This window comes from Lutra lutra, chromosome 4 (assembly GCF_902655055.1).
Source record: "Lutra lutra chromosome 4, mLutLut1.2, whole genome shotgun sequence".
NCBI lineage: Eukaryota > Metazoa > Chordata > Mammalia > Carnivora > Mustelidae > Lutra > Lutra lutra.
Window position 1 is genome coordinate 114,721,133 of NC_062281.1, and position 15,657 is coordinate 114,736,789.

General features: G+C 34.5%; 1 long non-coding RNA gene across 2 annotated transcripts in view; it reads left to right on the forward strand.

The window, feature by feature from the left end:
• Positions 1–15,657, forward strand: part of LOC125098726 (uncharacterized) — a 106,225-nt gene that overhangs the window by 51,292 nt on the left and 39,276 nt on the right. Inside the window, exon 1 of one of the 2 annotated variants that reach the window (XR_007126933.1) lies at positions 5,987–6,071. The exons of the other annotated variant lie outside the window; for it this stretch is intronic. This is a non-coding gene — a long non-coding RNA (uncharacterized LOC125098726). Of the gene's footprint in view, positions 1–5,986; positions 6,072–15,657 lie in introns of those variants that run through there. 2 annotated transcript variants of the gene reach the window in all.

Below are 15,657 nucleotides of genomic sequence, written 5' to 3' on the forward strand. Positions count from 1 at the left end.
GCAATTGTAAATGGGATTGGCTCCTTAATTTCTCTTTCTTCTGTCTTGTTGGTGTAAAGAAATGTAACTGATTTCTGTGCTTTGGTTTTATATCCTGACACTTTACTTAATTCCTGTACAAGTTCTAGCAGTTTTGGAGACCCGAAGACACCTCCAGATTTAAAGTGAGAGGGTGGAAAACAATTTACCATGCTAATGGACATCAAAAGAAAGCTGGAGTGGCAATCCTTATATCAGATCAATTAGATTTTAAGCCAAAGACTACAATAAGAGATGAGGAAGGACAATATATCATACTCAAAGGGTCTATCCAATAAGAAGATCTAACAATTTTAAATATCTATGCCCCTAACATGGGAGCAGCCAACTATATAAACAAATTAATAACAAAATCAAAGAAACACATCAACGATAATACAATAATAGTAGGGGACTTTAACACTCCCTCACTGAAATGGACAGATCATCCAAGCAAAAGATCAACAAGGAAATAAAGGCCTTAAATGACACACTGGACCAGATGGACATCACAGATATATTCAGACCATTCCATCCCAAAGCAACAGAATACACATTCTTTTCACATGCACATGGAACATTCTCCAAAATAGATAACATCCTGGGTCATAAATCAGGTCTCAACAGGTATCAAAAGATTGGGATCATTCCCTGCATATTTTCATACCACAATGCTCTGAAGCTAGAACTCAATCACAAGAGGAAATTTGGAAAGAACCCAAATACATGGAGACTAAACCGCATCCTTTCTAAAGAATGAATGGGTCAACCAGGATATTAAAGAAGAATTGAAAAAATTCATGGAAACAAATGATAATGAAAACACAATGGTTCAAAATCTGTGGGACACAGCAAAGGCAGTCCTGAGAGGAAAATATGTAGTGATACAAGCTTTTCTCAAGAAACAGGAAAGGTCTCAAATACACAACCTAACCCTACACCTAAAGGAGCTGGAGAAAGAACAACAAAGAAAGCCTAAACCCAGCAGGAGAAGAGAAATCATAAAGATCAGAGCAGAAATCAATGAAATAGAAATCAAAAAATTAATAGAACATATCAATGAAACTAGGAGCTGGTTCTTTGAAAGAATTAATAAGATTGATAAGCCCCTGGCCAGACTTATCAAAAAGAAAAGAGAAAGGACCCAAATAAATAAAATCATGAATGAAAGAGGTCACAACCAACACCAAAGAAATACAGACAATTATAAGAACATACTATGAGCAACTCTACGCCAACAAATTTGACAATCTGGAAGAAATGGATACATTCCTAGAGACATATAAACTACCACAACTGAACCAGGAAGAAATAGAAAACCTGAACAGACCCATAACCAGTAAGGAAACTGAAACGGTCATCAAAAATCTGCAAACAAACAAAAGCCCTGGGCCAGATGGCTTCCCGGGGGAATTCTACCAAACATTTAAAGAAGAATTAATTCCTATTCTCCTGAAACTGTTCCAAAAAATAGAAATGGAAGGAAAACTTCCAAACTCATTTTATGAGGCCAGCATCACCTTGATCCCAAAACCAGACAAGGATCCCATCAAAAAAGAGAACTACAGACCAATATCCTTGATGAACACAGATGTGAAAATTCTCACCAAAATACTAGCCAATAGGATCCAACAGTACATTAAAAGGATTATTCAGCATGACCAAGTGGGATTTATTCCTGGGCTTCAAGGTTGGTTCAACATCCATAAGTCAATCGATGTGATACAATGCATTAATAAAAGAAAGAACAAGAACCATATGATACTCAATAGATACTGAAAAAGCATTTGACAAAGTACAGCATCCCTTCCTGATCAAAACTCTTCAAAGTGTAGGGATAGAGGGCACATACCTCAATATCATCAAAGCCACCTATGAAAACCCACTGCAAATATCATTCTCAATGGAGAAAAACTGAAAGCTTTTCCGCTAAGGTCAGGAACGTGGCAGGGATGTCCATTATCACCACTGCTATTCAACATAGTACTAGAAGTCCTAGCCTCAGCAATCAGACAACAAAAAGAAATTATAGGCATCCAGATCGGCAAAGAAGAAGTCAAACTATCACTCTTTGCAGATGATATGATACTATATATGGAAAACCCAAAAGACTTCATGAGACAAAATTCTAATGAGACCAAATTCTAAGATTAAAGGAGGTGTTGGCAGTGGCTTAACACAGTCATACCTCAGAGATACTGAAGATTGGGTTTTAGATCACCACAATAAAATGAATATCCCAATAAAGTGAGTCAAATGAATTTTTTGATTTTCCAGGTCAGATAAAATGTCTATACTGTAGTTTATTAAGTGTGTAATAGCTTCATGTCTACAAAAATGTACACAGCTTTATTTTAAAAACTTAAAAACACTTTATTGCAAAAAAAAAAAAAAAAAGCTATCATCTGAGATTTCAGTGAGGTGTGATGTTTTACTGGTAAGGGGTCTTGCCTCAGTGTTGTTGCCTGCTGACTGACCAGGGTGATGGTTACCTAATATTGGGTGGCTTGTCAATTTCTTAAAACTAGGCAGTGATAAAGTTTGCTGCATCTTTTGACTCTTTCTTTCACAAGGAAATTTATCTGTAACATGTGATGCTGTTGGATAGCATTCTACACACCATAGAACTTTAAAAATTAAAGTCAATTCTCTCAAACCTTGTTGCTGCTTTTTCAACTAATTTTATGTAACAGTATAAATCCTTCATTAGTGTTTCAATCATCTTCACAGAATCTTCACCAGGAGAAGATTCCATCTCAAGAAGTCATTTTCTTTGCTCATCTGTTAAAAACAACTTTGCATCCATTTATGTTTTATCATTAGATCTCAGCAACTGAATCACGTCTTTAGCCCACATTTCTACTTCTAGTTCTCTTGCTCTTTCTACCACATCTACAGTTACTCCCTCCACTGAAGTCTCAAACCCCTCAAAGTCATCTATGAGGGTTAGAATTAACTTCTTTCAAACCCCTGTCCATGTTGACATTTTGATCTGTTTCCATGAATCACAAATGTTAATAGCATCTAGAATGGCAAATCTTTTTCAGAAGGTTTTAAATTTGCTTTGCCCAGATCCGTCAGAGGGTATCACTATCCATAGAAGCTGTAGCCTTACAAAGTGTATTTCTTAAATAAGAAGACTTGAAAATCAAAGTTACTGCTCGATCCATGGACTGTAAAATGGATATTGTGTTAGCATGAAAACATGACTCTGGTTACACTTCTCCATCAGAGCTCTTGGGTGACCAGGTGCATTGTCAATGAGCAGTAATATTGTGAAAGAAATATTTTTTTTCTAAGCAGGAGGTCTCAACAGTGGCCTTAAACTATTCAGTAAACCAGTTGTAAACAAATGTGCTGTCATCCAGTCTTTGTTGTTCCATTTAGAAAGCATGACAGAGTAGATTTAGCATAATTCTAAGGGCCCTAGGGTGTTCAGAGTGGTAAATAAGCACTGGCTTCAACTGAAGTCACCAGCTGTGTTAGCCCCTAACAAGAGTCAGCCAGTCCTTTGAAACTTGGAAGCCAGGCACTGACTTTTCCTCATTGGCTAGTTTTCTAGTGTCTTCTTTTAGTCTCTATTTCATTTATTTCTGATCTAACCCTATTTCCTTTCTTCTACTAGCTATAGGCTTTGATTGTTCTTCATTTTCTAGCTTTAGAGGTAAGATTAGATTGATATTTTTCTTGTTTCTTAATATATATCACTATGAACTTCCCTTTAATGATTTCAATTCTTATGTTTTTTGGCACTTGTTTTGTGGCCTAATATGTGATCTATCTTAGAAAATATTTCATGTGCACTTGAAAATAATGTGTTTTCCTGTTTTTGGATGAAATGTTCTATATATATCTGTTTGGTCTATTTGATCTAATGCGTCATTCAAAGTCACTGTTTTTTTTTTTTTATTTTCTCTCTGGATGATCAATTCAGTGATGTAAGTATGGTGTTAAAGTCCTCTTTGCTTACCATATTACTCTCCATTTCTCCTTTTATGTCTGCTAACATTTGCTTTATGTATATAGGTGCTCTTATGTTGCTTGTATAGACATTTATAATTGTTAATCCTCTTAGTGGATTGATCCCTTTATCATTATGAAGTGGCCTTCTTTCTATCTTGTTAAAGTTCTTGTTTTAACATCTATTTACTCTATAAAGCATTGCTACAGTCTTTGTTTTATAGTCAATTTTGTTTGACATAAGCATTGATACTTGCCTTTTCTTTTTCACTTCTGTTTGCATAGTACACATTTGCCTATCCCTTCACTTTCAGTCTGTATATCTTTAGTTCTGAAGCAAGTCTCTTGTTGGCAGAATATATATATGGACCTTGTTTTTATATCCATTTAGTTACTCTATGTTTTGATTGGAGCACTTAGTGCATTTGCATTTAAAGAAATTATTGATATACTTGAACTTATTGCCATTTTGTTGGTTGTTTTTTGATTGTTGTAATTCTTCTCTGTTCCTTTCTTTTCTTATTCTCTTCCCCCGTGGCTTGCCAACTTTCTTTTGTTTTATGCTTAGATTCCTTTCTCTTTAGTTTTTGTGTATGTATTATAGGTTTTTGATTTCTGGTTAAATTTGGTTCATACATAACATTTTATGTGTATATCAATCTATAGTGAGCTGATGGTTGCTTAAGTTTGAACACAGTCTAAAAGTATTAAATATGCCCCAAACACACATTTTATGTATATGTTGCCATATTTTATATCTTTTTATCCAGCCTAATTTTTATAGATATAATTGATTTATTATTTTTGAATTTTAACTTCCATACTGGATTTATAAATGATTAATCTACTACTTTAACTATACATTTGCTTTTATCTGTGGAATTTTTTCTTTCATAATTTTCTTCCTTTTTTTCTTTCCATTTAAAGAACTCCCTTTAGTTAATTTCTTGTAATGCTGGTTTCATGGTGATAAATCCCATGTTGGGATTTGTTGGCTGGGAAACTAATTCTCCTTGCTAGGTAAAGTATTCTTGGTTGTAGGGTTGTAGGTTTGGTGTGGTTTGGTTTTTTAGCCTTTGACTATATCATGCCATTCCCTTGTAGCCTGCAAAGTTGCCACTAAAAAATTTGCAGATATCCTTATGGGTTTTCCCTTGAATTAGCTGTTTTCTTTTCTCTTGCTGCTTTTAAAATTCTCTTTATCATTTTGTTTGCCATTTTAGATATTATGTGTCTTGATGTGGACTTCCTAGGGTTCATTCCATTAAGGTTTTTCTGTGCTTCCTAGACGTGGATGTCAGTTTTCTTCCCCAGTATAGGGAAGTTCTCCACTACTATTTCTTTAGATAATTTTCCTGTCCCTTTTTCTTGTGCATACCCTATAAAGCAAATATTATGCTTGATGATGTTGCTCAGTTCTCTAAACCTAATTGCATAGTTTTTTTGTTTTTCTGTTCAGCTTGGTTGCTTTCTATTACCCTGTGTTCCATATTGATGATTTGTTCTCCTGCATCCTCTAAGCTATTGTTGATTCCCCCTAATGTTGGTTGTTTGTTTTTTATTTCAGTTATTCTCCTACACCTTCTGGTCTTGAAAACAGTGGCCCTGTATAGAAGAGTTTCTGTGTGCCCTCTTGCACAACCCACCTTGTCACCAAACCTAGGCACTCCAGAGATGTCTCCTATGTGCTAGGTGTGCACTCCTGTTTTGGCTAAGTTGCAATTTTTTTAAGCCCACCTGTTTGTTGTGACCAAATTTGCCTCCTGTGGGTGCCCTGGGGAGGGTTTGCTCCCTGTGCTATTAAGAGGTTTGGCTGTGGTTTCCATGGGCTTTTTGGTGGGTTGGTCTAGCACACAGCATTGCTAACTACAATTCTCTTTCTGCAACAGCAGGAGGCACACCAAAGGTAGTCCTTGCTCCTTGAAGAGCCTGCTAAGTGTTCTGGCTGCAGGACCTGTGAATGCACTAATGTGTGTGGTTATTTCTCCCCCGCTTACTCAGTACAAGAGTCACTTTGGAGTGGTCCAGTCCCTGCTGGGGCATCCTGCAGGGTGCGACAGAGCAGAAGCTATATTGTTACAATGTCAGCCAAGGTGGGCAGGTTGGATATGAAAAGCATGCAAGTGAGGGTACATGGTGCTAGCAAAGTAGATGGAGAGTGTTAGCAGTGTCTCCCACAAGCCTCTGGCCATCTAGATTTGGTGAAAGGAAAGAAAAAGGAAAGAAAAAAGAAAACCCACCAGCACTTTTGTTCCTAGAGAAATCTAAAGATCCCTACCCCTCAAGCCTATGTTCTGAGATTAGTCAGTCAATCTTCATGCACACCCCAGGTGTTTTTCAAACTGTTGCTTCTGTGTTGAGTGTTGCATCAAGGTATTTATTACTCTCTTTAAGGGCAGGGACTCAGTTGCCTATTGACCTCTTGTTTTCCTGGAGTTAAGCTCACTGATTTTTAAAGTGTCCTGAGTTATGCCCTTCTGATTTTAAGAGCTAAAAGTAAGTCCCTCTGGTTTCCAAAGCCAGATGTAATGGGGACTCCTGTTCCCAATATGGGTCCCATGTGTTAGGAATGCCTAGTGTGGTGTCTGATCCTCTTGCTTCTCCATGCTTGTAATGTCCCTATCATTTGTGGTTAGTCTTACTGGGGGTTTGGTTCCCAATTGTGTCCCCATCTCTCCTACCCTTTTCAACATGTCCTTCTCTCTATGATTAGCTGTGAAATATCTGTTTTGTCAGTCTGCAAGCTATTTTCAGAGTTAGTTGTATATTTGTTATTTTGGTGTGTTTGTGGGATCATCCTCTTGCTCTACCATCTTCCCTGAAATCCAAGACAGATTTATTTTTAATCTCTTGAATTCCTTTTTAAAAATCTCCTATTTCTCTTGTTATGTTCATATTTCTCCCTCAATCTATGAGCACGTTAAGAAGACCCAATTTAAAGTCCTAGTTTGCTAACTGCATTGTCTCTGCCACTTCTGGATCTGTTTTATTTCACTCATTTTTATTCTGGCCATGGGTCGTATTTTTTGTCTGTTTCTTTATATAGTAGGTAAGTTTTGATTAGAATCTAGACATTGGACATATTATTTCGTTACATGTTTTTCCCCTTTTCTAAGAGCTGGAAATAAGAGTGTTTAGTAGACAATTCTGTTACATAGATCAGCTTGATCATTTTGAAACTTTTTTTATTTTGTTAGGGCGGGTATAAATGGCTTATACTATATCCTGGTTTAGCCCTGCTGTTAAGTACTGATCTTTCTGGTTCCCCACTGAATGTTTTAGGTGTTCAAAGAGATGTGTCTACTAAACCTAGTCAGAGCTTGAATATTTTGCAGCCCTGTTTGAGGTCTGAGAACTATTTGTCTCAGATAGTCTGTAGTTTTTTGCTTCTTCTAGTAGAATTTTATCATTTGTACATGTAGTTTAGTAGTCCAGCAAAGACACAGTGGATTCCCATGCTGATTTCTGGAGCTTCTTACTTTAGAAAGCTCTCTACTTCCCTGTATGCTGCCACCACTTCAGCAAATCTAGGGCAGTTGTAGAGATAATCTCATCTGTTTTCTTTTCCTCACCTCTGGTTTCTATTCCTTAATGGCCACAGACCTGATCTGCCTATCACCCAGTGTCTGAAAACCATTTTTCAACACATTTTATCCAGTTTTCTAGTTCTTTACTGAGGACAAGAATCTCAAGTAGTAATTACTTTGTTGTGGCCAGACATAGAAGTAATTGAAATTTTTAAGGAAAAAATTTTAGGAATTTTTAAAATAAGGCTTTGGGAGTTAACCTACTTAAATCCAATTTTCTTTACCTTATAGAACTTAATGAAAATTCATATTCAGAATGATGATCCAGAACCACTGCAATATTCTAAATTATCAAATAACCTTCATTAAGAATATTATAGCTACTTTTTGAGAGAGTAAAATTTCATAAAAATTTGTTAGGGCTAAAATAATCAATTTTTGATTCTTTGAGTTCACTAGAAAATTACATTCATGTACATATTCCATTACCTGAGTAATCTGGTAAAATAAGTGTTTTATTACATTATATTTGTTACTAACATTTGATCATTTATATTTCCTGTGTATATCATGTGTATGTTTTATTTTTCATTTACCCAGCTGTGTGTGAATAGTAAAATATATTTTTCATGTCTTCATTAAATTGTTTTGGGGACAAATTCTGATTTATCTTTCTGCATTGCAGGGCAAGAAGCACTACTTAAAAGGGTCTCATTTATTTCCCCAAGTAGATAATTGTCCATAGTGAGTTTCCTGAAAAAGAGTTGTACCTGGACATGAAAAAGAAGAAAGCTCAAATCATGCCAAAATGAAAAATTGAATCAGTGCCTGAGTAGGCTAAAATGGCCTTCCTAGACCTCAATACAGCACTTGGCCTACTTTTTTCCTTAAGATTTTTGTTTCTGGTTCCCAGTTTGTCATTTCTGTAATGGGCTTTTAAATGACTTTTTTCTTCAGAAAGGTAGCATTTATCATGGTAGTAGAAAGAGCCCTGGGATGGGACTTGGGAGAACTGGGTTATGGCCTTGCTGCTTCTATGCTTCTATGAGCTATGTGATTTGGGGCAAATTATTTACCTTGTCTGAAGTTTGGAATAGAACAGGAATTTTTTTTCATTCTATTTTTCTTTTGCTTATTTGTTTTGGCAGTGGTTTTTTAAGCTGGAGCATACTATATCTAAAAGAATATTTTATGAAAGTTCCATGTGTAAGAGATGAGAGTAGACCTTCCCCAACTGATGGGAAATCTTGCAGGATTCCCAACTCATCCTCTCCCACTGCCAGTGAGGGTGCCTAAAAGCAGTAGGGCTCTCAACAGAAGAGTGTAATAACCACAGGACTATATGAGCAACCTTTAATTATACCATTCTTTGCTTTTGTGTCTCTGTGACATTTGCTCCACTCCATACCTTTCAACCATGACAGCCCAAAAGACAAATTTCCTCCTCTAAAAAAGCATTATCGCATCATAGAAAAAAGATTTTGAGTACAGTCTTGTCTCTACTTCCTCTTTGGGGAAGAATTATGAATAAGAAATTTTTTTCCTTTATTTTTTCCCAGATTTATTGAGATATAATTGACAGCCCTGTAGAAGTTTAAGGTGAATATCATGATGACTCAACTTACATATATCATGAAATGATTACCACAACAAGTGTAATTAACATCTATCATCTCATATAGATATAAAAAATTTTTTTCCTTGTGATGAGAATTCATAGAATTTTCTCTCTTAACTACTTTCATATATATCATACAGCAGTGTTAACTACAGTCATCATGTTGAATATTATATCCCCAACATGTATTTATTTTATAAATGTAAATTTGTACCTTTTTACTAACTTCATCCAATTCTTATCAAGACCAGCCTCTGATAACCACAAACCTGATCTCTTTTCCTGTGACTTTTTGTTTGTTTGTTTGTCTGTTTGTTTTTAAGATACATAGGAGATCATAAACTACATAGGAGATCATAAAATATTTGTCTTTCTCTGCCTGACTTATCTCACTTAGTATAATGCACTCAGGGTCCATACATGTTGAAAAAAATGGCAGGATTTCCTTATTTTTCTATGACTGAATAATATTCCATTGTATGTATATGCCATGACTTCTTCTTTAATCATTTATCTATTAATGGACACTTAGGTTGTTTTCATACTTTACTCTTGTAAATAATGCTGCTATGAACATGAGGTACAAATGTTTCTTCATCACAGTCATTTCATTTCCTTTGGGTATATTCCCAGAAGTAATATTGCTAATCATGTGGATAGCTAACTTGTAATTTTTTGAGGAATCTTTATACTGTTCTTGATAGTGGCTGTACCAATTTACACTCCCACCAAACATATACAAGAGTTTCATTTTCTTCACATTCTTGTCAGCATTTTAAATCTCTTGTCTTTTGATGTTGACACTCTAACAGGTGTGAAGTCATATCTCCTGTGGTTTGACTTGCATTTGTCTATTGCTTAGTAATGTCAAGGATTTTTTTATGTATATATTAGGCATTTTTATATCTTCTTTGGACAACTGTCTGTTCAGATACTTTGTCCATTTTTAAATTGGATTGTTTTTTGCTGTTGAGGTATATGACTTCCCTATATATTTTGGATATCAACCCTTTATTGGATATATGATATGCAAATATTCTTTCACATTCCATAGGTTGTCTTTCATTATGTTGATTGATTCTTTTGCTCTGCAGAATCTTTTTGGTTTGGTGTAGTCCCCCTTATTTTTTATTTTGTTGTTTGTGCTTTAAGTATCATGTCCAAAAAATGATTACCAAGACACATGTCAAGGTGCTTATTTCCTGTTTTCTTCTGGGGATTTTATGATTTCCAGACTTATATTTAAGTCTTTATGGATTTTTTTTAAAGATTTTATTTATTTATTTGACAGAGATCATAAGTAGGCAGAGAGGCAGGCAGAGAGAGGAGGAAGAAGGATCCCTGCTGAGCAGAGAGCCTGATGTGGGGCTCCATCCCAGGACCCTGAGATCATGACCTGAGCCGAATGCAGAGGCTTAACCCACTGAGTGACCCAGGCGCCCATAAGTCTTTAGAGATTTTTGAGTTAATTTTTATGAATGGAGTAAGATAAAGGTGTAGTTTCATTCTTTTACATGTGGTTATCTAGTTTTTCCAGCGCCATTTTTTGAGGAGAATGTCTTTTCTCCACTGAATATTAGCTTCTTTGCCAAATACCAGTTGGTGGTATATTCTTGAGTTTATTTCTGGAGTCTTGATTCTATATTGATCTATGTGTCTATTTTTATTCCACTTCCATGTTTTGCTTACTATAACATTATAGAATAACTTGAAGTCAGGAAGTGTGATGCCTCTTGCTTTGTTCTTTCTCAAGATTACTTTGACTATTTGGGGTCTCTTGTGGTTCCATATAAATGTTAGTATCTGCTCTTTCTACCTCTGTAAAAACTACCATTGGAATCTTACAGAAATTGCATTGAATCCATATATGGCTTTTGGTAATATTGACATTTTAAAAATATTAATTCTTCCAAACCATGAATGTAGGATACCATCCTATTTATTTGTATTTTCAATTTTTTCATCAATGTCTTGAACTTTCCAAAGTAGAGATCTTTCACGTTCTGGTTAAATTTATACCTAACTTTTTTTCTTCGTTTGTTTTTGATGCTATTATAAATGGGAGTCTATTTTTTTAATGTTTTATTTTTAAATTCCAGGTAGTTTACACAGTGTAATATTAGTTTCAGGTATACAATATAGTGACTCAGCACTTTCATACAATTCCTGGTGCTCATCACAAGTGCACTCCTTAATGCCTATCATCTATTTAACCCATCTCAGAATAGAAAAAATACTAATTCACAGGTACATATGCACCCCAAGGCTTATAGCAGCATTATCTACAACTGCCAAATTTTGGAAGCAGGCCAAGTGTTCATTAACTGATAAATACGTAAGGAAAATGTGTGTGTGTGTGTGTGTGTGTGTGTGTGTGTGTGTGTATTCTTTGGGTATGTATCTAGTAGTGCAGTTGCTGGTTGATAGGGTAGTTCTATTTTTAACTTTTTGAGGAACTTCCATACTGTTTTCCAGAGTGCCTGTGCCAGTTTGCATCTCCACCAACAGTACAATAGTGTTTCCTTTTCTCCACATCCTCACTAACACTTGTTGTTTCTTATGAGGTGATATCTCAGTGTAGTTTTGATTTGTATTTCCCTAATGATGAGTGATGTTGAGTATCTATTCATGTGTCTGTTGGCCATCTGTTTGTCTTCTTTGGAAAAATGTCTACTCATGTTTTCTGCCCATTTTTAAATTGGATTATTTGGTTTGGGGATGTTGAGTTTGATGAGTTCTTCATATATTTAGGATACTAATCCTTTATCAGATGTGTCATTTGCAAATATCTTCTCCCATTTGACAGGCTGCCTTTGAGTTTTGTTGACTGTTTCCTTCACTGTGCAGAAGCTTTTTATTTTTATATAGTCCCAGTAGTTTATTTCTGCTTTTGTTTCTCTTGTCCCAGGAAACATATCTAGAAAGAAGTTGATACAGCTGATGTCAAAGAGGTTACTGCCTATGTTCTCCTTTAGGATCTTATGGTTTCAGGCCTCACAATTAGGTCTTTAATCTATTTTGAATTTATTTTTGTGTTTGGTGTAAGAAAATTGTGCAGCTTCATTCTTTTGTATGTTGTTGTCCAGTGTCCCCAACACCATTTGTTGAAAAGACTGTCTTTTTCACATTGGATAGTCTTTCCTGCTTTGTTGGAGATTAATCTACTTCATTAATTTACTTCATTAATTAAGATTAATTAATGTAGCTGTGGATTCATTTCTGAGTCTTCTTTTCTGTTCTATTGATCTACGTGTCCATTTTTGTACCAGTACCATACTGTTTTGATCACTATAGCTTTGTAATATAGCTTGAAGTCCAGAATTTTGATGCCTCTAGTTTTGCTTTTCTTTTTCAAGGTTGATTTGGCTATTCAGGGTCTTTTGTGGTTCCATACACGTTAGGATTGTTTGTTATAGCTCTGTGAAAAAATGCAACTTGTTGAGTATCTCAGTGGCTCATTTGGTTAAGGGTCTGACTCTTGATCTCAGGGTAGTAAGTTCAAGCCCAGGATGGAGGCTACTATTTAAAAATTAATTTAAAATAAAATTAAATACAAATAAATAAATAAAATAGAAATACAATGTGCTTCTGTATATAGATTTTGTATTTTGTGTTTTATTGAATTAATTTATCAATTCTAATAGTTTTTTTGGTGGAATCTTTGGGATTTTCTATAGATCATGTCATCAGCAAATACTGACAGTTTTACTTCCTCGTTATTAATTTGGATGCCTTTTACTTCTTTTTTGTGTGTCTGGTTTCTGTGATTAGTGCTTCTAGTACTGTGTGGTGAGAATGAACATCTTTGTCTTCTTCCTAACCTTGGAGGGAAAGCTATGAGTTTTTCACCTGAGTATGAGGTTAGCTGTAGAGTTTTCATATATAACTTTTATCACATTGAGTTATCTTTCCTCAGCCCCATTTTGTTGAGGGTTTTTATCATGAATGGATGTTGAATCTTGTCAAATGCTTTTTCTGCATCTTCAGATGTCCTTCAATTTTTATCTTTCATTTTAATGGTGTGGCATATGATGTTGATTGACTCACAAATATTGAATCATCCTTCCATCCCTGGAATAAATCCCACTTGATCATGGTGAATGATCATTTTACTGTATCTTATGCAGTTTGGAAACATTTTATTGAGGATTTTTGCTTGTATGTTCATCAAGAATATTGGCCTGTAGTTTTATTTTTTTTGTGGTGTCTTTTTCTTATTTTAGTATCAGAACAATACTGGCCTCATAGAATGTATTTGGAAGCTTTCCTTTCTTTTCTATTTTTTGGAATATTTTGAAGAAAAGAGGTATTAATTCTTTTTTAAATGTATGGTAGAATTCATTTGTGGATGTATCTAGCCCTGGACTTTTTTTTTTTTAGTAGTCTTTTATTTACTGATTCAATTTTGTTACTTATAATTGTTCTGTTCAGATTTTCTACTTCTTCCTGGTTCAGTTTTGGGAGATTATATATTCCTAGTAATTTATCCATTTCTTCAAGGTTTTCTAGTTTCTTGACATATAATTTTTCAAAGCATTCTCTTATAATACTTTGTATTTCTGTGGTATCAGTTGTTATTTCTACTCTTCATTTCTGATTTTATCTGTTTAAGTCCTTTCTCTTTTTTTCTTAATGAGTCTGGCTTAGTGTTAGTCAATTTCATTTATCATTTCAAAGAACCAGATCTTGATTTCATCGATTTTTTTTGTTTGTTTTTTACCATCTGCATCATTTATTTATATTCTGATCTTTATTATTTCCTTTCTTCTCACTTTGGATGTTGTTTTGTTCTTCTATTCTGGTTCCTTTAAGCATAAGGCTAGATTGTTTAAGTTTTTTCTTGTTTCTTGAGGTAAGTCTGTATTGCTATATATTTCCTTCTTAAAACTGCTTTTGCTGGGTCCCATAGATTTTGGACTGTTGTATTTTCATTTTCATTAGTCTCTATTTTTTAATTTCTTATTTTCTTGTATCATTGACCCATTCACTGTTTTGTATCCTGTTGTTTAGCCTCCATATATTTATGTTTTTTTCCAATTCCTTCTTTTTTTTTTTTCTTGTGATTTATTTCTACTTGCATACTGTTTTGGTAAAAATGATGCATGGTATGATTTCAATCTTCTTAAATTTATTGAGACTTGTTTCATAACCTAATATGTGATCTCTCCTGGAGACTTGAAAAGAATGTGTGTTTTGGGGGTGCCTGGGAGGCTCATTTGGTTAAGCATCTGTCTCTTGGTTTCACCTCAGATCATGATCTCAGGGTCATGAGATTGAGTCCCACATCAGGCTCTCTGTGTCTGCTATGTCTGCTCTCCTTCCCCCTTTGTGCCTCCAAATAAAATAAATAAGTAAAATCTTTATAGAAAAGAATGTGTATTCTGTTGGTTTTGGAAGGAATGTTTGTATATATCTTTTATGGTCATCTAGTCCAAGGTGTCATTCAAAGACATTGTTTGTATGATCTGTCCATTGCTCGAAGTAGAGTATTAATGTCCCTTAATATTACTATATTATTGCCCACTTCTCTCTTTTTATGTCTTTTAATATCTGCCTTATGAATTTTGGTGGTCCAGTGTTGGGTGCATAGATATAAACAATTGTTATATTCTCTTGATGTATTGATCCTATTATCATTATGTAATGCCCTTTGTCTTTTGTTACAATCTATTTTAAAGTCTATTTTGTCTCATATAAGTATAGCTACCCAGGTTTTTTCTTCACTTCCATTTCTAAAGTGAATATTTTTCCATCCCTTCACTTTCAGTCTGTGTATGTCTTGAGGTCTACGGTATATCTTTTGTAGGAAGTACATAGAGGGGTCTTTTATTTTTTTTAATCCATTCCACCATTGTATGTTATTTAATTAAAGTGTATAGGTCATTTATAACTAAGTAATTATTGGTAGCTGTGTATTTCCCTTTTTTACATTTATTTTCTGGGTTTTTTTTTTTTTAGTTCTTCATCCCTTCTTTTGTTATCTTTGTGATCAGTAAGAATCTATAGTGGGTATTGGGGGTTTTCTTTCTTTTTATGTTTTGTGTATCCATCATAGGTTTTGGGTTTGTGGTTACCATAAAGTTATATATAACATCCTAAGTAAATAGTGGTCCATATTAATTTGATGTCATTTAAGTTCAAACACATTCCTAAAAAAAAAACAAAAAACAGGAAAAGAAAAATCTTCTTTTTTATTTTTTCCTCTTTTCTTCCCTTTTTATTCTCTTCTCCACATTTTATGTATATGTTGTCATATTTTACATATTTTTGTTTACATTTTTCTTATGTCTAATTGTGGTTGTTTCTTTTCCTCTTAAAGAAGTCCCTTTAACATGTCTTTAACAAGGCTGGTTTATTGTCTATATATATATATATATATATATATATTTTATGACTTATATGGTGGCAGTGAACTGCTTTATCTTTACTTTGTCTGGGAAACTTTTTATCTCTTCCTCAAATTAAAATGATAACCTCACCAGATAGAGTATTCTTGATTATAGATTTTTTTTTTTCCTTTCAACACCATGAATA